The 24,426-nt window shown below is 43.3% G+C and overlaps 1 protein-coding gene across 27 annotated transcripts in view; it reads left to right on the top strand.

Annotated features, from left to right (window-relative positions):
• MSI2 (musashi RNA binding protein 2) overlaps positions 1-24,426 on the top strand; it is a 398,015-nt gene that overhangs the window by 19,436 nt on the left and 354,153 nt on the right. Inside the window, exon 1 of one of the 27 annotated variants that reach the window (XM_042857843.2) lies at positions 10,725-14,413. The exons of the other annotated variants lie outside the window; for them this stretch is intronic. The gene's annotated coding sequence lies outside the window, so the exon portion shown is untranslated. Of the gene's footprint in view, positions 1-10,724; positions 14,414-24,426 lie in introns of those variants that run through there. 27 annotated transcript variants of the gene reach the window in all.

The raw sequence follows: 24,426 nt of genomic DNA, 5'->3' as shown, positions 1-24,426 counted from the left end.
CCCTGGCTGCCCTTACATAGGAGTCGGAGGGGAGCCATGCCGCTGCTTCCGGGAGCTGCCCCTGACCCTGCTCCCCGGCTGAGTGCGTGAGTGGGGCAAGCCTCAGACCCTGCTCCCCAGCAGGAGCTCAAGGGACCAATTAAAATGGCTGGTGGGCTGGATCCGGCCCACGGGCCGTAGTTTGCCCACCTCTGGCGTAGCCCATACCCACCAAGTGTTGTGTCCTGTCTCCCTCTATTGACAGCTGGGCCACATAGAGTGGTGGATGATCCTGCAACAGCCTGGCCTGCTGGATCTTTTAGCTCTGGCAGTTGAGGCTCACGGTTTAAGATCCAGAAGTCCTAGGTTCAAATTCAGCTGCCGATGACCCACCCAGGTTTCAGCATTAGCCATGCTCTTTAATTCATTCCACCAGAGGGGGAAAAAGTAACCGAGCAATGCATGGTGCAGCTTTGCATTTGGCAACAGGTCCTGGGCTTTACAAGGGTTTTGTTTTGAGAAATAAACATTTCTTTTCAAGGTAAAACACTCCAATTGACTATAATACCCAGAGACAGTTGTGACTTGCGGATTCACAGCGCTGCCGCGGCTGTGCTCTCTCGCAGCGCTGCAAGTTCTCCACCTCTCCGAGGGGAATAGCTTGCAGCACTGCGAGCGAGCGTGCAGCGTTGCAGCCGCTGATTACACTGGCGCTTTACAGCGCTGCGCTCGGGGTGTGTGTGTTTTTTCACACCCCTGAGCGCAGCAAGTGCAGCGCTGTGAATTGCCAGTGTAGCCAAGGCCTTTGGGTGTAATAGATGTCTCCCTGTTATCACTGCCTAAGGATGTCTTTTGTGTTTGTTTAGCTTGTAAGCTCTTGAGAGCAGGGACTGGGTTTTTGTTCTGTTTGTACAGCGCCTAACACAAGGAGGTCCATGCCTAGGGCTCCTAGTTGCGGTGATGATGACAATATACTTATGTTCCCTTTGACTTGCTGCTAACCAGTTGGAGATGACTGGATTAGGTTCCTTTTTGGTGGGCTTATTCCTTCCCTGCCCTTTTCTATACCTTTCTGTCCCCTCCCCCTCCATTGTTTCTTCCAAGGCACTTTTTTCCCTGCACCAACCTTCGGCGAGGGTGAGTTGGAGACAGGGTGCGGAGGAGGGAGAGGTGAAGAGAAGCAGGGTGGCCAGTACCCTGGCATGTTTCACTCTGTCTCCAAATTGAGTACGTGTTGTCTGCAAAGTGCTCAGCCTTTTTCAGCCTGGAGGTAGATCCAGTAATGACTGATCTATAACTATCAAATTCATTTATTTGTCACTGCCAGTGACAGGCCAGTTAATGTAATGGATTTTTTTTTTTTTTTTTGGCTGTCGACTCCGGTGATTTTCTCCCAAATGTTGTGAAATCCAAGACATTAGTGGAATTTGACTTTTTTTTTTTAAGAGGAAAGTTATTGAAAAAGCATAACAAAGTATATGTGTAAGATAGAAGTATATGTTGAAGGAGGAAAAAAACAAGCTCTCTGCCTCATTAATGTATATCTAGATGCCCTTTCGGTTCCTAGTATTTATTTATTTATTATTATGTTACTATATTTCAGCTTTTACTGCTTTTAAGTAGGAAGGTATTCTGGGTCATGTAGTACGGGGAGGGAAGACACTTAAACAGAGTCCATCAGCTTAGAAAATCACAACTTCTGTCTGAAAATGTTTTACCTGCTGTCGTTACAAGTAACTACTAAGATTGCTAGGGCCCTAAATTAGAAGTCTGTCCCTGTTTAGCAAAGAAATTGAGCACATGCATAAGTCCCATTTAAATCTGTCAAGCACATGCATAAGTACTTTGCTGAATCGGGGTGGGTTTAAAGAGCACTCTTAAATGGAATTGTTGAACTGGGGAGCCTAGAACGGGGATTAGAAGATTACTTTTGTGCAATTGACAGTACTTTGTGTATAGTCAGTTTCATGACTTCTCTTGTAAAGTTGTGATTAGTTTCACTTGTTTTCGGTGGGTCTCACCCAGAGAGAGATGTTTATTAAAACGGGGGCGGGGGAGGAGTGTTGTTGTAAAACCACAAAAACTGGCAATCTGATGCAGGGGTAGATGGTGGTATCTGATGCTCCTTTTAATTTTTTAAAATAATTGACTAGGCTCTTTTTTAGCCTCCAATCCTGCAGACACTTCCCATTGTGCGAAGCCCTGTACAAACACAGAACTAAGAGACGGTCCCTGCCCCAAAGGGCTTCCAATCTAAGTGTGAGACAAGAAATGGATACAGACAGATGGGGGAGTGTAAGGAAACAATGAAACAATAGCAGTCAGCATGACAGGCAGCACACTTTAATCGCTTGACTAGTTCCATTGACTTCAATGGGACTATTCATGTGGTTGAAATGAGACCCATGCTTCGCTTGTTTGCAGGGATTGGAGTTTGAGAATGTAAGCTGTTTGGGGCAGGGACTATTATGTTACTAATGTATGTACAGTGCCTAGCCCATGTCCGACTGAGGTCTCTAAGGTACTAGTGCAGTACAAATTCTCAAGTAGACCAGGTCCCTTTAATCCAATCAATATGCAATATCGATACATTCACTTCAGACCCTAGGATTTCACTGATTCCCCTCTCTCCTGGGTTCGTTATCGCCTGAAGTGTTGCCTTTATTTTTCTTGATTGTAGAGAAAGTTTCAAGAATGTACTGAATCACTCCTATCCTGCTCCTTGTTGTTGGGCTTTCCTAGATATCTACACATGGCTGTATTGTTGCAATCCAGTAGCTTTAATTTTTATTTACGACCAGGCTTTGTAAACGGATTACAAAGCAAGGCCCTCATCCTACAAAGATTTGTGTGCATGCTTAGCTTTACAGTCTGAGTAGTCCCATAAAACGTAGTGCCTAAAGTTAAACGTAAGTCTGTGTTTGCAGGATGGTGGGTTACGTGTGTGTAGGCAGGGATGGGGGGGGAAGGAAGGGGTGGAATAACGGAGCTAGAATGTTTCTACCCTCTCCATCCCCCAAGCAAAGACTTGCATTAATTTCCCAAAGATTCCTGTGTACAATAGAGAAGAGGCTTCAAGCTGACTGAAGGGGCAAAGGTCCAAGAAAACTACTGTAGCAAAAACTGATGCTGAGTGACGGTAATGAGGGGACCAGGCAGGTGGGAGGGAAAATGGCGTGGGGGCAGCAGAGACTAATACCTAGTGAATTAAGTAGTTCCCATGATTTAAAGTTGTGAAGGCTTGCTGGGTTTGTTTTTCTCTGTGTGTGTGAATGATCAGAGATGGGACTGACCTCATTTCCACCCCTGGATCCAAATGCCACAGAACTTGGGCAGAGTTCTGGTATGGATCCTGGCTTTGTGAGTCAGTTCCATGTGTGATAGGAAAGTTTGTGTTCTTTAGCTAGGGCTTTTGGTTGATTTGAAACACAAAATCTTGGACACCTCCCTTCAGTGCCCCCTCTTAGACTTGCTAATAAGATTCCCCGCCTCCTTCAAAAGCTTTGGTCACAAAATCAATAGGCATTTTCCCATCTATATTTTATATCCCCACTACCTGTCTTAGCTTGAATTTGTTCCATGGGTCAGTTTTGCATCAGGGAGGAGGATGAGGGACATGAGACAAGAAGATGCTCTGAAAATTCCAATTCCATATCCAAACTAAAAGGCCTGACAGATTTTTCAGCTCTTTAAATGCTGAAGCAAACAGAATGCCTCTTAAATAGAGACCTGCTAGGAGACTTCGTAACAATTGCTGTATAAATATTTAGTTTTTCAGAAACTTTCTGAAGGACAATTTCAGATCGTGTATAACTGTGCAAAGAGGTTAAAAGAAACCAACCAACCAAGCTGAGCTTTCGCTCTGTGTCTGTGGATGTCTCAACCCTGTGTTGTGACTTAGAGATCGTGTCCAGCGCCTGCTTTGTTGAAAAAGCTTGTCCGTTTAAAAGCCTTAGCAACAGCAAATGTTTTTTTCATTGGTCACACTAGTGGAATAGGCCAGTGCTGGAGAGGGTGAACACGTCATGAGCAGTTTTTTCTGTTGCGCTTGCTAAAAGAATTGAAAGTTCTTGTGAGAATAAGCCCTTCTCAGGCACAGTCTACCAGCATGCAGCTTGCCTTTTGGGCATGGGCATGTTCTGAACCACTTGTCTCTCCTCCACCCTGAATCCGTGGTCTGTAACAATAGTACGCTGATATTATTATCCTACATTTATACAGCACATTTGGTGCAGGAGGATTCCAAAGTGCTCCAGATGAATAGAAGAAATGCTTCTCTTGCCAATGAAATGCCACCACTTCTGGGGCTGGGCATAGCAGATACTTCAAAGCCCCTCACTACACTACACACATGGTGAAGCCAGGAAAGGAAGGAAAAACACAATAAAACTGAAGGTGGAATTGAAAGTTGTACACTGTGCAAGTCGTACTCAGTGAAAAGCTCTTTTGTGGGTTTGTGGACATCAGCTGCACTGTCTGCTGAGGAACACACATTTTGCATATAATGTCTAGACCCTGGGATTCTCTAGAGGGCTTAGCACTCAGTGGGGAGGAAAGTTCTATTTAACTATATTACAGTAGCATATGGAGGTCCCAACTGAGATCAGGCCCTACTGTATCATACAGAGACATAGTAAGAGACCATCCTTGTCCCAAAGGCGAAAGATTGGAGGGGAAACAGGAATGGAGGCAGTTAGGAGTCTAAATACCTTTTGAGGCTCTAAGCATGAGTATCTTGCTCAGGGTCGCATGGCATAGCTGGGAATAGAACTCTGATCTCTTGAATGCCAGTTCAGTGCTCTAGCCTGTTCTGCCTTTTTCTGTATTGTATGTTTGATATAGGCCATACCTATGGGGAGATCCTGTGTCCATGAGCAATGGACAGGAAATGCATTAAAGAAAACTGCACCAAGCTTAAGCCATTTCTATCGTTACTATGGTGCCGGGGACTGAATTGATTGAAATACTCAGTTAAAAAAAAAAAATCAAAAATTTATGCTTAGGGCCAAAGCTGTTGCCGGTGTTGTGTTGGGCTAAGTGAGTTGTAACTGTTGGAATCACGAGGTTGGTGGTACGACTGGGTTTCTGAACAGCTGCAGCGGCAGTGAGACGCAGGGGGGGAAATTAGATAAGGGTAGGGTAGACCAGAGCAGTGTGAAAGGTAGTTTGTGGTATGAGTTATGGCTAATGCTTATCACATGGTACTTACAAGCTAGTGCAGAGACTGGGGAGATGGGTTTGCACCAGTTGAACTGGAAGAGTGGGGGGAGAATAACTCAAGTAGTGGTGCATTGTGATGTGGGGACAAATCCAGTCCCCCACCTGAGTAACCACGGGGGGGGGGAGGGGGGTACTGTCTACACTGAAGTCATGGGGTAGCTGTAGACACACCTGTGCTAGCTGTAATCTGGCTAGTTTGGGTACCAGAGCAGTGAAGCCACAGCAGCAGGGTCTTCAACATGGGCTAGCTGCCTGGGTAATTACCTAGGGTTCTGGGCGAGCATGTACAGAAGTCCATGAAGCCCCTTATTGCTCCGGTACCGGAGCTAGCTAGATTAAAGCTATCTTGTGTACACTGCAGTCACACTCTAGACATAGACGTACCCTAAAGGTGAGCGCTAGAGAGATGGAAAGGAGGAGGCATGCTAAGGATGCTGGGTTTTCTGACCATGCTATGCCCCCTATGGAACTGAGCTGTGTGCTACATGGGGCCACGCCTTCTACCCCCATAGGCTGACTTCTGGAATCTAGCTTTTTCCCTTGTCCAGCAGGACCACACCACTTTCACTGCATGGTGTCTTGCCATCTCCACATGCTGTAGGGTAGGGTGGCTGTAGTCTGTTCTGTTTTATGCAAACCAGGGGTATCCCCTAGCCGGCCTGAGTTTGGGTGTCTTGATGCACGAAGCACTGGAAACAGATTACATCATAGTTGTTTGTCCTAGTTTTCCTTTTGGGTATCAGAGTGGGGATTTTCTGGCATAGTCAGTCCAAGATTCTGGTGGGTGGAGGGTTGCGGTGGTGGAAGGGAGTGAGAGAGATTTTTCTTGCCGTGGTATTTGTATGTTTTTAATTCCTGACTCAATTAGTTTCATGAACTGTGATCAAAGCGGGAGGTTACAGTGGTGCATTGAGCCCAGCAAGTTATTTACCAAGGAGCAGTAGTCATCTTCTTGTAGAATGGATTTTTTTCTTTGGCCAAATCAGCAATGCCATTAATTCTCCACATGAAGTAAAAGGCTAGCTGACAGTCCTCTAGAGCGAAGATTCCCCCAAAGTTTTGTGAATGTGGCTTTGATTTCATTGGAGTTACAATTAATTAAAAGTCAGCTTAGATCTCTGAATCTGTTTGACAGGTGTCTCCAGCAGTTACTTTCTTTTCCCTCTCAATCTTATGTCTATTTAAAAAAATGCTTTAATAAAAAATAAAAAAAAAATCAATGAGCGGTTACCCATCCAAAGGTTTTAATGCTAAAGAACCTAAGACTTTATGGGAACTTTAATTACAGACGTAAAATGTGATTATCTATTTTAGATACTTTTATGGCCTCTCTCACTGTACTATCTGAGTACCGGATACTGCAGAGAACATGTATAGAACTTTATGTAGCTGATGCCACATGTTAAAGATCTCTTGCAATGTGTGGAAAGTAAAATAAAAATAACGAGGCAAATAATTACAAAATGATGGCAAAGCAAAATTATATGTATCCTTGTAGAAAAAAGTAACCTTATTGGGTCCTATCCACAATTCAAGGAACTTGGTTTACAGGGTATACATTTTATGCAAAGATGATCAAAGGAAATTTTGCTCTTGCATAATGTTCTTAAGTATCTTTGGCAGGTGCAATTTTTCTGCTGTTGTGGGTGTGTCTCCCTTCATTTCCTTGAAATGTTTTAAGTTTATTCCAAATCAGAGGAGGACCAACAGGATCTGTTTGTCTTCCATTCTCTAGAACTGGGGATCATTAGAATCCAGGCAGTTATATGCACACCAAGCACTCCTTGAAGTGGAACAGAGACTAGAGCAAGTCCTAGCTTGCATGGTTTGGCCACTAGTGTGGATTAGGCAGATAAAACATGTTCCTGTGTGTGGAGGAAGCTTGTTGGCTGTATGCATGAGTTCTTCCTGGTGCCTGACAGGGTTAAAGGTCTAAAATACTCTGTACTAGCTAATGGTTTGAATATCTTGCCTGTACACTGCAAAGGTGCCTGCATGTAACTTTGTGCTGGTCCTGCACCAGTGGAACTCTCAGTACAGGTATTGCCTAGATGTGTATTTAAGTCTCTCATGTGGCGGGTCTTGGACTTTTAAACTCTGGCCTATTTTTTCAGAAGGCTTTTAGGCCTTGTCTGCCCTGGGAAAGTTTGGAGGTGTAATTCTGCACAGTGATGAAAACTGTAGGTATAACCAGGGCTTGGTCTTGCATTACAACTCCAGTGTTGTTACCTCTGAGACAAAAGCATTTAAGTTCCTTAGGGTGGTTTTTGAAAATCTTACCTTTCATCGTGATGTGTGCGAGAGAGAGGTGGTGGTTACCCCCCTTTCACAGATGGGGAAAATTGGAGGCATAGAGGTGTCTGTTTAGTCAGGCCTGGAAGTTTAGTGCTTGCCAAATACTTTGAGATTCTCACATGAAACATGGCCAAAATATTTCTCATTTTTGGAAAAGGGTGATTCCAAATCCTTAATTGCTACTTTATGTAATTTCCCTGTCTATTAATCATGTACCTCTGAGATTGCTCAGCTGTGTGTGTGTGTGTGTGTGTTCTGGGACTTTTTTGGTCAAAAGGGGCTGAGAAGCAGACGTACTGGTAGTGTGATGACCGCTGTGGTGTATCTTTGCCTTTTTGTTGAGTACTTGTAGATAACTTTGCTTCATTCTCCACAAAAAGACTTAAACTTTCTGCTAAGGATTGCCTTAAAATTGTCTCAGTGGGGCTTGTGGGGAGCTGAGAGATCAATGAGATTCATTGTTGGTGCAAAACCTCTGCTGAATGTTTATTTCTAATACTAGCTTGTTAAAAATGGTATTTCCTAACATGCCAGGTTTCGGTCTGCATTTGAATCTGCTTAAGAATGATGCCGGCAGCATTTAGACTGGGGGCAGGGAAGAAGAGGAGTAATAGGGGAGAGGCATGCCAGAAGCTAAAATGTTTCACTTACAGAAACATGCTCAAGGGATAAGGTTCACGAATGCCCAAAGAAACTGATTTCTTTAGCACAGACCCACCTGATGCCGGCTCAGTGCACCAGGCTACCGTAAAATTGGCCTTTTAATAGTAATGTGATCAGAGCAAATGAGGACAGTGAAGAATACAAAGCAACACGTAGCAGTTCTTAAATTGAGGGTGGGAGGGGAAATGGTGGAAAGGGCAAGAGAGGCATAGTGGGCTAAAGCCGTAATGAGACATGGGGTTTGTTCTTTAGCACATGCTTCTGGTAAACATGTGAACTAAAGAAGTCTCTTGTCTACTTTGTACCATGCAGCACATTGTTTCATAGCAAGCCAGCCGTTAGAGGCAGGTGATAGGAGTCAAGACTCTTAGGTTTTATTCCTAGAACCTTGGGATATGTCTCAATCTCTGTCTCTGATTACTAACCTGTAAAAATAATAATTTTATGACCGCTATTACTGTCGTTCTGAGCACCTCACAACCTTTTCATGTATTTATCCTCACAACGCCCCTGTAAGTTAGGTGGGGTAATGGTGTTATCCCCCCCATTACAGATTAGCGATTGAGGCAGAGTGAAGGTATGAGTGACAGGGTGTGCAAACCCCACAATGGGCAACAAAGGGTTAAGGGATTATTTTGGGCTCAGCCCGCCCCATCCTGCCATGCCACACCTGCAGCAAATGCTCTTTCTGATGGAGGAATTAAAAGACAAGGAATTAGCTCATTTGCGTGGTAGAACTGGAGGTAAGCAGCCCTGCAGCCCGCAGCTCCAGCAGTCCAGAGAAGAGAGAAACCTAAAGGCGTAGCTGCCGAAAGGGAGGACCCAACCCAGAGACGGAAATATCCCTCCCTCCCTCCCACACCTGTAGAGCCTGGACATTGGTAACCCCCTCTTACTTATTTGGTTTGGACTTCCCCCAACGGGGGAAAGCCTTGGACTAAGCTGACCCGGGGGGAGGACGAGAGGAAGTGGCCCAGGGAGGAGAGCCTTAAGCAGCTTTGGTTGCCAGACCACTGGTAGCCCACAGGGCCCTGGATCAGAGCCTGGTGGAGTGGGAGGGCCCAGGCTCCCCCACCACAATCCCATTGGCAGTTAGGGGTTCTGGTCATGACCACTAGGCCACACTCTCCAACCAGACTCCAAGTGAGGGCCATTACAATATGATTATACAGCATCCTAAGCCTTGAGCCGAAGACCTCCTTCTGTCCACACACCAGTCTGGCTTGGGTCAGCAAGCACTGAGGACCCAGGATCCTACTGGGGGGGTGAGTTGATTGGAATCCGAATCCCACTGAAAGTCTGGTCTGAGCTCTGTAACTCCACAGTGTGGACGCAGATCAAGCTGTGGACCTGAGTTAGCGTAGTGAGGACATATTGGCGTTGCTGTGAGACCTGGCTCCAGCAACTGTTAGCCCCATGTACAGTGCGGTGTGGAGGCTCAAATGTGGGCTTGGACCTCCAAGTCCACAAGCCCAGGACCTGGAGTCCCAGGTTTGCAATGCAGGGCAGACACACCCTGAGTGACTTGCCCAAGGTCACACGAGAAGCAGAGCAGGGAGTTGAGCCTAGGGCCCTAATGACTGGACCGTCATGCCTTCCTGCTTTGTTCTTCCCCCAGCCGCATGCTGGGAGCCTTCAGTCATGTGCTTTGGCATCCATTGCATTTTATTGGGACTCCTGAGAACACAGCTCGTTGAGCTTTGGGCTTTGTTTTCACTAGGCCTAAGCTGTTCTTCAGTAGAGCTTTCCCGGAGCGTGCTCTAGTTCTGCCTATTAGGAGAGGGAGTCGGGCCTCACTGATTCCTGCTCCCTGCTGCATAATAAATCTGATACTAAAATTAGTGCTGGTCTCCCTAGGCCATAATTCTTGCTGAGATTATAGAGAATTGTGCATGTAGGGAGGAATCATGGTGGTTTGTTTGTTTGTTTCTTTTCTTTATAACCTTGAGTGTCCAGTTTCCAGCTTGTTTGTTTTTTTTATAATTTTTTTTTTTTTACTCCCTCCACTCTTTCCCACCCTCTTCGTTCCCTTTCTTTTGGGTAGGGCTTAGCCTTTCTCTGTGTTTTGGCTGTTTTAAGACTGTCACTGCAGGCAGATGAGTTCCTTGGGAGCTCTTCTGAAGGTTTTGTAATTGAGTCTTTTACCACGGCGACAGGATATTATTAACCTTCAGTAAAGCAATTTATTTCATACTCCTTTGTGGGGATAAGCTTTTTTTTTTTTTTTTTTTCCCTCCCCTCAAGAAAATATGTATGTGGAGACGGGCTTTTACATACAGGGATAGTTGAAGCAGGGATTATGACTTTAAAAAATAATTTACATGAAAAATGGGCACTTCTGTTTCTGTCAGCCTGAAACAAACCTTTTGGTCCTGAATGACTTTTTTTTCCCTTGTGTGTTTTTATTTTTAAAAACATACCTTTGACTATAAGTGGCTCTGAAAAGGGGTCACATTTCATTTTAGAACGCTACATGTTTAACAACGCTGGCTACTTTAAGCAATAAAACATCTTGTTTTCATCTCTTGCAGCTGCTTAGAAAAAACAACTGAGAACTTGAGGGAACTGGCTTTGCTCTTGTTGTCTCCTCTGCCTTTAAATCAAATGCAGACGTCTCTAGAGGCCATTAAAGATTGGCTACTGGAGTGGGCAAGGAAACACTGGAAAAATAACCGGTCTTGTTGGAGAGTCAGACTCTGTTTTCTGTTGGGGCTGAGGGCTTTGTGGTTAAGGCGCTGGACTGGGATTAAAAAGATCTAGGTTTGATTCCTGGGTCTCCTGTCAACTCCTTGTGTGACCTTCAGCAAGTCACCTCACCTGTCTCTGCTAAATTCACCATCTGTAATGGGGATGATGATAATACTTGCTTTGTCTGTTTAGACTGTAAGCTCTTTGGGGCAGAGAATCTCTCATTACTATGCATGTGTACGGATCCTTGCACAAAGGGGCCCCACTCTCGGTTGGGGTCTCCAGGTGCTATTGTAATAAAAATAAAATATATTTTAAAATGTTGCATTCATCATCATAATAATAATTAACAATGCCTAGCTTTTGTATAGCACTGTTCATCAGTAGACCTCAAAGCAAGGTCAGTATCATTTCCCCATTTTACAGATGGGGAAACTGAGGCACAGAGAGGGCAGTAACAAGGTCACTCAGCAGACCAAGGCAGAGCCAGGTCTCCTACATACCAGTCCAGGGCTCTATCCATTAGGCTACAGTGCAGATTTACATGCAAATTTACCCTGCACCTATGGTTGCCAATTTTGATTGGCTGCATTCCTGGAGATTTCATCACATGACATAATCTTTAATTAAAGATTAATCTTTAATTCCTGGAGACTCCAGGCCAATCCTGGATGGTTGGCAACCCTACCTACACCTGATATAAGGTGCCAGACTGACAGCCTAGAAGGCTGATGTCTCTATCCACAGAACGGGTACAGCGCTGCCAGTAGTGGTGCTATTATTACCAGTATCTTCTAGTCCTTCTTAAAGAGGACTATTCTTTGGGGTGCAAAGGTAATTCAGATCTATTTCGTCTGGGTGACGGTGCCAGCTGTAACACTATTTCTTTGTGATGGGGACATGAATCCACTATGAACTGTACTGAAACCAAGTCACGTCATGTAAGTCATTTTGTTTGTTTTTTAAATTGGTAATATGTTTTTGTTCTCCTTTTAATACTTTGTGCTCTTATAGAGCCTTCCTTCCAAGGAGTTCAGTGTGCCTGGTAAATATTAATTTCCCTCCCAGAACCCAAATCAGGTAAGGAGGTGGTAGTATCCCCAAATTATGAATGTGAATTCAGGTTGAGAGGTAAAGTGACTTACCCAAAGTTGCAAGTTATGTAGCTCCAGCAGAATGACAGAACATTAGTGTCTGTAATTGTTGAAATAAGCTTAAGATACTCACCCCAAGCCCTCTGGGGCGGAGGTTTGGACTTCTTGGATCTAAAGCTCCATATTTGCCTCCTTATGAAACAGTTCCATGGAATCACTGTTCCAGTGTTTTGGAAGCCATCCTGTAGATGCGATAGAGAACTACAGTAGAACCTCAGAGTTGCGAATGCCTCAGGAATGGAGTGTTTGTAACTCTGAACAAAACGTTTTGGCTGTTCTTTCAAAAGTTTACAACTGAACATTGACTTAATAGAGCTTTGAAATTTTACTATGCAGAATAAAATGCTGCTTTTAACCACCTTAATTTAAATGAAACAAGCACAGAAACAGTTCCCTTACTTTGTCAAATCTTTCTTTAAACTTTGCCTTTATTTTTTTTAGTCGTTTATGCTTAACACAGTATTGTACTGTATTTTTTTGGGGGGGGGGGGGTGTCTCCGCTGCTTGCCTGATTGCATACTTGTGGTTCCAAATGAGGTGTGTAGTTGACTGGTCAGTTCGTAACTCTGAGGTTCTACTGTATATCTCTGCTTTAGGATGGTTCAGTAAACCTATCGAAAACAAAACAAAAAAACCCAAAACTGCTATAGAACTTTTTTAGATCTCCATTGGTTTCATCCCTATTAATTTCGATAGGGCTTTTCCATAAGGGTGATGCCCAAAGTTTATTTTGGTATTTTCTGATAGATGTTGGTTGCTAACCCTGAATATAAAATGCAGAGTAATACCTGTTTCCCAGAACCTTAGTACATTCAACTGGGAATACGATGCTTTGCATAGAGTGCAAGCTTTTCAGGATAGGTACTGTGTTAACAGTACCTAGCAAAATGGGGTTCTGGCTTTTACTGGGACTGATAGGTACTACTGCAATACAAATAATTGGTGCTTGGAAAGAGGGGAAAAGAGCAGCGCTGGGAAAGGGATGGTTCCTGGCCTGCCTATGTCAGCCATGCCTTTCTCTTTCAGATGTCCGGCTGTGAGAAAATATTCATCACTTACATTTGTACAGTACGGTAATAAAAATGTTTTGGGTCACCTCATCCTGCTGTTGCTAATGCTGTATATAAGGTTACCGAGGGTACCATCCACTCCTTTGAGATTGTGCGTGGCTTTTTACTTTCTTGATTATAGCATCTGAGGTTTTTAAAAACAAAGATAAAGCTTCAGACTCCACTTTTATATTGTACAAAAAGAACAGGAGTACTTGTGGCACCTTAGAGACTAACAAATTTATTAGAGCATAAGCTTTCGTGGACTACAGCCCACTTCTTCGGATGCATATAGAGTGGAATAAATATTGAGGAGATATATATACACACATACAGAGAGCATGAACAGGTAGTCTTCCTGGGTCTTTAAACAGCCTTAACTTGCTACGTTATTGTGTTTTGAGTCCTGTGGCTTGTTGCCTCAACAAGGGTGCAGTTGGTATTTGCTGCAGGATGGTATATAAACGGATTCCGCTGTAATGTTGATGCCCTTATCGTGAACGATCTGTGCTCAGTTGCCCTTTGAAAAGCAGCCTCTTGCAGCGCTACCCTGCAACATATTTTGCTGAGACATAAGTGAAACCTGCTTCCTCTGTAACATATTTAGTTAAAGGGAAAAGATCTTTTTCTCTCTCAACACATTGGTTCATACAGCTGTGCAGTTAGCTAGTATGCTTATTTTTAAATCTTCAGCCCACAGAGCTTTCTATTTTAAACTACTTAAGCTACCTTTTTGGAGTGTAACTGTGATCGTAAATGAAGCATGCTAGCTGTAAATTTTTTTTTTCCTGCCTCCCCTCACAGATTTAATTAAAATATTGTGAAAGGCAGTCATTGAAAATGAGAAACCTTTTGAGTTGAAGGGACCCTTATTTCTCTCAGCGGAGCTTTTTGTCACCATAGAGATGAAAAGAGAAGCTCAGAATTGCACCTTCCCCTTGTGCCGTTGCTACCGAGGAGATGTGGTTGCAGGTAGCAGCTGTGCTGAAATCAGCAGGGCCCTTCAGCGCTGGGGGAGGATACAGCCAGGCACTTTCTCATTGGCCGGGGACACAGACCGATTTTAACTCTTTGCAGTGCAAAAGCGTCACATCAGGATTTCCTTCCTCGTCAATGGAGACTTTCCTGTACTTCAAGGATGGAGTGTATTTAGATTTGTGGAAGGGAAGAATTAAATCCCTGTTGGTCTCTTTAGAAGTACAACTAAGCAACTTACTTTAGAATGTGACCTGTTTGGTTTGCACCTCTATCAAGCATAGTTGTTTCAAGTGTTTTTAAATTGCTGCATTGTTTTTGAGAGGTGGATGTATAACCCCATTAAGTAACGTTCTTGAAGTCCAACTCGAGCCTTTTTAAGGCATACAGGTTAGTATCTGAATCACAACTTCTTTTCAGTCCTTCCCAGCAGAGTATGAGTCCTTCTGCCTTTTATGTAAGATGTCTATTTTTTTTTAATAAGTGGGTTTAGTTTAGGTTTTTTTTTTTTTTTTTTTTTTCTTTCCAACAGCCCCTCCGGAAGTGAAGGGATTAGAAAACTAAAAATACACATAGCGTGTGATAAAACTGCTCTGATACAGTTTCAAAGACAACAGCCACACAGAATGTAGATTATTAGAGGGTACATAACACTGGGCTGTGTTACACTTTTTAAATCATTTTAAAAACAAATTTTACCCTAATTGCATTAAAACAGACTGAAATGCAGCCACAAGTGGATTCTTGGCACGAACACCTTGGACAAATGAAAATAAGACCCATTTAAACTGTCTGCTATTGTGTATTCTACACCATACCTGCTTCTGTGCCTGATCATATGTGGGCTTAAAGGTTTAATTCTATGCTTTTTGAGGGGGACCAAACTTCTTAATGAAAAATGAATATAACTCAAGTAATGACACCACTAATAAAGAATATTACAGGGTAGCAGATTGCGAATTAATTATTTTACTCTTACATTTAATGTATTAGCTATATTTTAAATCTAATATTTAAAGATGAAATTAGTTTAAATATTGAGACACACAAGGGGTTGGTCCAAAGCCCATTGAAGTCTTTGGATCAGGCCTTCACTGAGCAGGGACTGCAGTAAGAATGCACACAGATTTGTACGCTTGAGCAAAGTTACTCACATGTGTAAGTGTTTGGCAGATCAAGGCCTTGACAGTTAGTGTGGTTTGGATGCTAATATACTAAGGGGAAATAATTAATCTTATTTCTGAGGAGGTATCACATAAGGATCAGGGCCTTCTGGCACTAGGCACTGTATTTAACTGAGGGTCCTGTAATCTGTCATTGGCACTGCATAAAATCTGGGCATTTAAATATATTTCTTTAAGGAGGCATCATTCAGGAGCTGGGCTCTGTTTTGACACAGTTTGCCCTTGCACTTTCCTTGCCTATTGCTAATAGGAGCTGCTGGCCTCAATCAGTGTCTTTGAGAACCATCAATTCACTAATTGCTGATAATCAAGTCTGCTCCCTCCTCATGCTGAGAGCACTTTTGTTTGCTGCCTTTCTGCAAGGATTCGGACAGAGTCCTCCAGTGTTTGAGGTAACCAATGAAGGGGGTTTTGAGCTCTAATGATGTTAATTCTTTGAGGTGACCAATAAACAAGGGGCTATTATGCCGCTGACCTTTCCCGCCAAAACTAGACACTAAGGTCAGAGCTTGACAGTTGAGGTGGGGGGGATGGGCAGGCATGTTCAGTGTTAATGGAGAACCATGGCAACTTGGAATTTCTCAGTGCCGTCTTAAACAGTGGTCTCACCGTGTCAGCGAGCGGAAATTACTCTGAATAAATGCAGTAGGCTTTTTTTCTTTTTTTTTTCTTTTTTTTTTTTTTTTTAATTCCACAGTTTGTGGTTAAAATGACAGCAGGGTCACTCGCCATGTCTGCATCCTGCCATTACGGCTCAGCTGAGAGAAAGGAGAACCTCCGGGGCAAGGAGGCTGCTACTTTGTAGAGGCCTCTCCAACCATCCTGCCTTGCTCCACTTGGCTTCTCCGCCTCCTGTCCCCTTTGGGTGATTACTCTCAGTGTTTCTCTACGCTCCTTGTGCCCCCGCCTCTCCCAACGCAACAGTTATCAAGTGGGCCTGCCTCCCAGGTCCGTAGTGTGCACTGGGAAACTAGGAGCTTGCCTTGCTCACACCCCTCACTAGACCCAATCTGACACGAGCGATGGGAGGAAGCAAGGACAGGAGGGGCAGGAGATGAACATGACTGACAGGTTAGCTATTCTGTGGAGAACAATGGTTGATCCTAGACCATGAAAACAATAGGGGCGAGTGGAGAGAAGAACAGAGACTGCTCTGAAGTACCCCGTGCCTTTGCCCTCAATGGGTATGTCTAATTCCTCTAGAGTATGGTGTCTTGTTAGAGCATGGCTTGGGAATGAGGAAACGCCTGAGTTCTGTTCCTGTTTCTGCCACTGCCTGGCTCTATGAATTTAAGCAAGTCCAGTTAAACCTCTCCTTGCCTCATTTACCTAGCTACAAAATGGGCACATTGCCTGCCTCATTAGGAGGTTTAAAGATTCCAGATGAATTGTTCCCTAGAAATGATTCCTGTTTGTCATTCTGTTTGCCCTAATGGGAATTAGTGTCTGTGCAGCAAGGGGACAATCTCTCCCTTCACACAGGTAAACAGCTTCACTCTTCTGTGCATTAACAGCAGGGAACTGCAAACATAACGTAGCTGTAAAACGAGAACTTACTTCAGCTGCCTTACTTCAGACCTACATGATTGCTTGGTGGGGATTTTGTTGCTCACTGTATAAAATGTGTAAATGGGTATATTTTGGAGGGGGCAGTGGCTTGGAAAATCATGTATTGTGTGGTTTTTATGTGCACAAAGAAAACTACAGTTGTGCGCCTCAGGAATACATACACACACGCATCCTGCCACTCAGTTAATAGTCTCTGGTGCCAGGGTCATGCCTGAATCAGTGTTAGCCACACTGTTACTTTAAAACAAGCCAGAGGAACAGATGATCACTGGGCAGCTTATGTTACATAATCTCTTTCAGGCTTAATGTCAGGACTCCCTGAAGCGAAGAGGCGTGGATGCTTTGTCCCATCCGGTGCCAAAGTTTCCAGTCTGGCCCATAATGCTCCTGAATGTCCCTTTATTTATTTATTTTTTCTGTTGTTAATAGTCCTTTTACAGTAGAGGGTTCTCTCCTTGGCTCTGCGTGTTGGGTATGGATCTTCCCTCTGACTGCCTCCACTACTTGGCATGCAGCTTTTCACATATTTTTGCTAATCCCGGAAAAACCAAACGAGGGGGGGTGATGGTGGGGAAAACGGAGTGGGAATGAGATGGGGTGGACCTTGCGGTGAGAGTTTGCTATTTTTGCCATAATTGAAGCATAGGAAAAGAGAGACCCAGCTTTATTGTGATAAAGCCGAGTGGGAAGAGACCCAAGACCCTTAGTTTTGAGCCCAGTGATCTGAGAAACCTGCTGATGCAGAGAAATGAAGGGATTTTCTGAGAGGAGGATTTGAGGGTACGAGATTAGGGAGTCCATTGTTGTGGGTCAGTGGCGGGAGCAGGGCAAAGTAAGATCCCACCCTGCTCTCTTGCCTGTTCTCAGAGCCTGAGATCTGGCCCCAGCAGGAACGTCTACACTACTACTTTTAGCCCCATCATGCAAATCCAAGTCTGTAGACCTAGACTCTGAGATTTGCTGCCGTGGTTCTTTTTTTGCAGTGTAGACATACCCTTAACACACAGCTGGGCTGGCTGGAGGGGGAGAGAGAAGTGACTGAAACTTATAAAACTTCTATTGGGCATGTGTGACACATAATCAGTACTTAGGGTCCTAGGAACTGGAGATGGGAAAAGCCCTCTTAGATGCAACGACAACGTATCATCAGGGCTGTAGACCTATTGAGACATCAAGCTTCTTTATTTACATAAGGTGTTTTATAAGGGGTTCAAGCTCTTAATCTTCATTGTTTTTCTCAACCCATGCACCCAGATTTCTGAAGGACATTTATATACAAGTGAAGCAAGACCTCATGTGGAGTGGCTGCACATTTTGACACACGCATAAACTGAAAGGCTGTCTTGTTAAGAGGTCCAGAACACTTGAGCAGTGTTCCCCACCTCTTAATAGAAAGATGACTTCATAGCCAACTTCCCCCTGACAGTGTTGCCAGCTCTTGACAGTCTTGTAGTATTTGATGGTTTTTCTTAAATTGCCAGCTTCTGGAGTCATGTGAATCTCAACTTCTATTTATATATTAAAAAGTGAGTTTCTATCCCTCAAGTTTGCAGAGATAAATTTGAAAATGTGAACCTTAAAGCTCAGAAACCAGAAGTCCAAATGAAAAGAACATATAGCTGGTGTATTAAAATCTCATGATTGACTTAAAAAAAATCTCGCTAGTTTTGGGGCCTGACTCATGAGTTTTGAATGTGTGAGGTTGCCAGTGCTGTATTTGCTGTCATCTAGACTGCCTCCCTTCCCATTAGTAATTGTGAAACATCCTTGTGGCAACTAAAGCAGTTGAAAAGTAATACGAGTAAAGTATTTAATGTATTCTGAGCTCCACTGCAATGTAGCAACTGGGTAAAAATGGGGAGGAACCAGCCCCTTGTGACCAACCTGCTCTCTGTGAACTCCCATGTAGTGTGCTGTCCTTCCAACTTCAGAATCCATTGCACTTGTTCCTTTTTAAATTCAGAACTTTATCTCCTAGATATGTCAGCTATCTTTATTTCTTCCAATTCTGGCTTATGTGGTGGTGGGGGAAACATGGCTTGTGAAAAGATACTTATTTTTTTCCCTTTCCCGAGAAACACACACAAGCACTGTACATTGGACTCTTATGAGCCGGTAGACTTAGAGATAAATTAAGGAATGAAACTGTGGTGTTGCTCTGATGATCTTGAGTGTCAGCCGAACTACATGAAATCCAATATGGCTTTTTTATTTTGTTAAAACCCATCCAATGGTGTTAGTTCAGTTTTAGGTTACTTGGCTGTTACCTCGTGGCCACGCTGCCAACCACTGCAGTGGTCTGTGGTATTTATTTTCTAGCCCCTGGTGACGAAGCGGGAGAGTAGATAATTTAAACTAATAATAGATAACTTTAAGTGATCTCAGCAGGTAGGTTGATAATATTATACAGGGTTAGGAGGCTTTGGATAGCTCAGGGGCTTGGAAATGGGGTATGGACCCTTTCACATGTAGGGTGCCATTACAGATCCAGACCAGGTGGGCAGTGATTAAAAGTTGTTGCTGACTGGTGGCTAGCGTCGAATGACTTAGTGGGTTGCGGTTTAGTTCATGGTGGAGCAAGGATCCACTTCGTAAAACCACCACAACTGGTGCGCTCAGCAGAGAGCGTGAGGATTGTGTAGGGCAGTCCTAGAGGTATCCCAGATGAGGTACGTTAGGATTGTGTGTGACACACTGACACTGCTGCCAGATCTCTTCTGTGCACGAGATGAAAGTCTCTATTTGTGCTGCAGTAGCATCTAGGAGCCTTAGACTTGGACCATACCCTGTAGTACAAGGTGCTCTACAAACACAGAACAGTCCCCAAAGATTACTAGTCCCTTGTCACCTGCAGACTTAATTTATAGATCTAATTTACTGAATTTTCTCTTTTTGGTAGTAGATTGGGGTATGTGTAAGTAAAAGTAAAGGCCCAATTCTGTTAGGAACATAGTGTGTGGGGGGTTTTAATAAACACACAACAGGAGTGCCAATATCCTTTATATATTCCTGTTTGTACAAGCATACAGCATGCGTGATTGACACCACAGAAAGAGAGAGAGATTTGAATTATAGCTCTTGGTCCCAAAACTGCTGTTTCTTCCAGTATGATGGAAGAGACTCTGTACTAGTGATGCTGAGCAATAAATAACGTGGAAAAGATTAAGTCACCTTTGTTGCAAATTATAGTTGATTTATTGCACATAATATATACAGGTGCAACTAATTTAATCAAACATGGCGCCTTTAATGCTGGAAAGTTGCTATTCTCCCTAAAAGCAAATTACTGTAATAAGGATTTAAGTGAAATAAGCAACATTATATAGATAAAATCTGGCTTGGACTGATCAGCCTTTAGTGTATTTGGGGTAAAGGGGAGGGGGAATATGTTCTCCATAAACATAATGTCCTCTTAGTCAATTTATGCCATAACAGTCTGGTTTAATATCCTGATGCAAGTTATCCCATCTCTGGTTCATCACATATCAGTAGCTTAAATGAAACCGCATGTGAAGCCATTATTTTCTTGGCTAACTCAACTGTGAAGTGCAAGGAAGTGTTTGACTTAAAGACTAGGAGGATCAAAGGTCCTAGGACAGGGATTCTCAACCTAGGGATTGTGAAAAGGTGTTAAGGTCCAGTCTTCTTATAATGCTAACTGAGACCCCCCCCCCCCTCAGAATGGAAAAGGGCTCACATCACAGAGAAGTTGGAGAAACCCTGTCTTAGGAGAGCCATGTAATATAGAACTTGCGATATTAGATTCAGCTTGTTTCATCACATCTAGTATCCGTCCTCAATTCACAGCCAATATCTGATGCTTCAGAAGAAGGCTAACCGAGCCTTTTCCCAAGTGCTGTGCATAGGGGAAGGAGATTCCTGCCTGACCCTGCAGTAGGTGGGTTATGTCCTGAAGTGTGAAGTTTGATGTTATCAGCATACCTGTAATGCTTTTATTCATCTATTGGTAGCTACAATAGTGGATGCGCTCTCTTTGATAGTTTAGTAGATGATAGTGCAGAGGCTTAGCACTTATTCAGTGGCTAGAACAGTGGGCTGGGAATCAGGAGACCTGGGTTCTAATCTCAGCTCTACCACTAACCTTGTATGTGGCCTGGGGCAAGTCACTTCCCTGCTCTTTGCTTGTTCCCCTCCCAGTTTTGGTTAGACTATAACTTCTTTGTGGCAGGGACTATCTGTTTGTATAGTGCCTAACACAATGGGGTCCTGATCTCCAGTGAGCTTTTAGGTGAACCTATAATACATAATAGTTAATAAGCGAGAGTCAAAAAATACATGTGTCGTTTTGTTTCTAAATTAAACAAGAAGAAAAAATCAAGTTGAATATAAATATAATTTTAACTTGGATCTTTTTTCCCCTTGTTATGATTTTCACGTGAGCGGACTGTCAGGATTTGGTGAGGATGCCCTGCAATGCAACCCTTCCCGGCTAATCAGGATGCAGAGTTGAATACTCTTGCCTTCTTATAATGGGGAAGATGCTCTGCGATACTTCGCCACCATTACTTGATTATTTGTGAAAGCATAAAAGGCTCAAGTAGCTGATTGATTAATTTTCCCCAAGTTTTTCTTCCCTCTGTTGCCTTCATTCGGAATATGTAATCAGCGAAGGAAAATGTATTAGAAATAGATGGGTATGCATATGAATGCTTAATTTTTCTAATTCAGGCATTCATGTGGGCACATGTACCCTGATGCATGCTGTGCTAAACAAATCTTTTCCAGCACTTAAAGGAGAGAGATGAGTTTGCTGGGATTTTTTTTTTTTTTTTTTTTTAATGTTATGCTTTTAAGGCTGGATGAGTCTCTGGACTGAAGCTGCTCCAATCAAGTGTTCATATTTTGGTGGGGGTTGTGTTAGGTGGACAGGGATGTTTCAGGGCTCAGGCTCTATAAACAGAAATCAAATATCCGCTTGACCTTTTTATTCCTAGCCCTGGGAAGAAGTCCAGCACCTCTTTGTCATAAATCTTCTTTGTGTGTTTGCTTTGGTACAACACTTCAGTTAGTGTCAGTTAGGGCTTCCGGTTTTAGGTTTAAACAGATATTTGTTGGCAGAAGTCTATGGGGGGAAGTGGGAGGAGAGAGACTCGGGATTACCAACGTGTTTGCTTGATGCCGAGAGAGGATCTGAATATGCTTCCATGCAGCCCCCGGTGTCTGCATCCAGCTGCTTATGGGATGAGCGGTGTTTGTCTCTGAGTTGCGCTGAAAAGGGCTGGCAGCCACACAGCGGTATGGTTGGGATGGCCCAGGGAGCGTGCATCTCTATCTGTGTTAGTAAATACCTGAAGGGTTGGACCATTTGGCTATTTAAAATATATATATTTTAAATAACTTCTTCCTCCTTCCCCCAAAATAATCCTTCCTTGCTGTTTTCAGAATATGAATGCCACACACTTTAAAAATGTCTAGTTATATATCAGCCGTGTTATTCTCTCAATGCCTGTATTGGAAGTGATGTGTAACTACAGATAGTTTGGTCTTTGAAAGGCTTGAAAATATCCTTTAAAATAGATGTTGGCCCATTGATGTTAGTTGGACTCATAACTTCAGTTAAGCAACAATGAAATGGAAACAGGTTTCAGAGTGGTAGTCGTATTAGTCAGTATCAGCAAAAAGAACGAGGAGTCCTTGTGGCACTTTAGTCTCTAAGGGTACGTCTACACTACCCGTCGGATAGCGATCGAGCTATTGGGGATCGATTTATCGCATGTAGTGTAGACGCGATAAATCGATCCCCGATCGCTCTCCCGTTGGCTGTTGAACTCCAGCTCGGTGAGAGGCGGAAGCAAAGTCGACGGGGGAGCGGCGGCCGTCGATCCCGCGCCGCGAGGACACGAAGTCAGTGATTCGAAGTCAATCTAAGATACGTCGACTACAGCTACGCTATTCTCGTAGCTGAAGTTGCGTATCTTAGATCGATTTCCCCTCCTCCCCCCAGTGTAGACCAGGCCTTAGAGACTAAGGTGGCACAAGGACTCCTTGTTCTTTTTAATGAAATGGAAGCAAATGTTCTCTTGATAATATAATGCCTATCTGGGGATGAATTATCCAGGACTCCTGGAGTCCCAGCCCTGGCTCTGCCATTTATTTGTTGGATGGCCTTTGGTGCTCTGTGCCTCAGTTTCCCTTTGGTATAATGGTATGATAATACTTCAGTGCATGTGATTAATTGTAAAGTGCTTTTGAAATCCCTGGGGTGAAATGTCATATGTGCTAGGGCTGGTTGAAAATGTCCACCAAAACTGTGTTTTTGTGTGTGTGTGTTTGTTTGTTTTAACAGAAAACGTGGGTTTTCAATAGGATGAAATTTTTTTGTGAAAAGTCTGTCTGCTCTTCTAAAAAAAACTTTCAAATTTTTTTCATCAGGAAAACTAAACACCAGAAATATTTGGCCAAAATCTGAACATTTTTTTGGTTGCTGAAAACTGTTTTTGCTTTTTTTGGATTTTCTCACTTTTTGACAAAAGTCAAAATTTTCTGCTGACAGTCTGAAAATGAAAAATATTTCCTTTTTTACCTAAATTTTCTGTGGAAAACCAACACCATATTCTGACCAACTCTAATATTTTCCCTTCCATATAGAAATATTTCATGTCATACTCAGGATTGAGTGTATTCCCTCCATGGGTGCCGCAGGAATTGTTTTAATCTTTAAACATGGCTGGTGACTCAGAGACACGTCTGAGCATCTGGTGAGCATAATTGTCATTATTAATCTGCCCTCTGCCAATCTGTCTCCAGATTAATGGTGGGAGGAAGAGAAGGTGCTGCGCGACTGGTGGCTCATACTACAGAGACGTGTGACTTCAAAGAAAGGGTTACAGTGAAGAAAGAGTATGGCCAACTGGTTTCACACCTAAAAGAAACCCCCCCCCCCCCAGCTCACCCCACTAATAGCTTGGAAATAAAAGGTTAGCTGATGTCGTGTGGAAATTGATGACTTGATATTTTTGAAGTGGAGTTTGTGTATTCTGCAGAATAATAGTTTTTACAGATGCATGTCCATGTGAATAAAATATATTACGTATAGCCTTGGGTGTCAACAGTTGCACTTGCTAATCCAATCTACAAAGAGATTGTATTGTTGTGGCATTTGGGACTGCTCAAAGCAACAACAGCCAACCTTCTCTTCCTCTCAAAAACTGAAATTGGGGTTTTCAAGATCCCAGCAGATTCCCTTTAATGATGCCTATTTTGCCTCTGCCTGCCCTAGTGATACTATTAAATCTGCCCCACCCCCCCTCAGTACTCCCCCTTTCAAAACCATTAAATTGTGTGTGTAGGGCCTAAAAATTCTCTCTCACACACTGGCTGGAGTCCAGCTACTGGCTGGAGTCCAGCTTTTTAAAACCATCTTTGCACTGTTCATGACTTTTAACACAGGGTTAATTTCTAAAGTTGCTGGAATCAGTGTCCCGCTTGCATTCGGGCATGATTAGCCAATGAGAATGTTTTAATGATGTAATGCTTCTGTTTTTGTTTCACTTGTTGAGTGTGTGGTAAGTTAATATTTTGCTTCAGAGTTTGGGGTGGAGATGCAATGGAAACAGATAACTTGGCATTATTTCTACATGCTTGTGCATTTTCTTTTAAATTCAGTTGAATTAGATCTCCTTTTAATAA

Source organism: Chrysemys picta, chromosome 19, assembly GCF_011386835.1.
Source record: "Chrysemys picta bellii isolate R12L10 chromosome 19, ASM1138683v2, whole genome shotgun sequence".
In the NCBI taxonomy this organism is placed as follows: domain Eukaryota; kingdom Metazoa; phylum Chordata; order Testudines; family Emydidae; genus Chrysemys; species Chrysemys picta.
The sequence above is the reverse complement of the archived record's forward strand: the minus strand, read 5'-3'. Positions and strand labels throughout refer to the sequence as shown.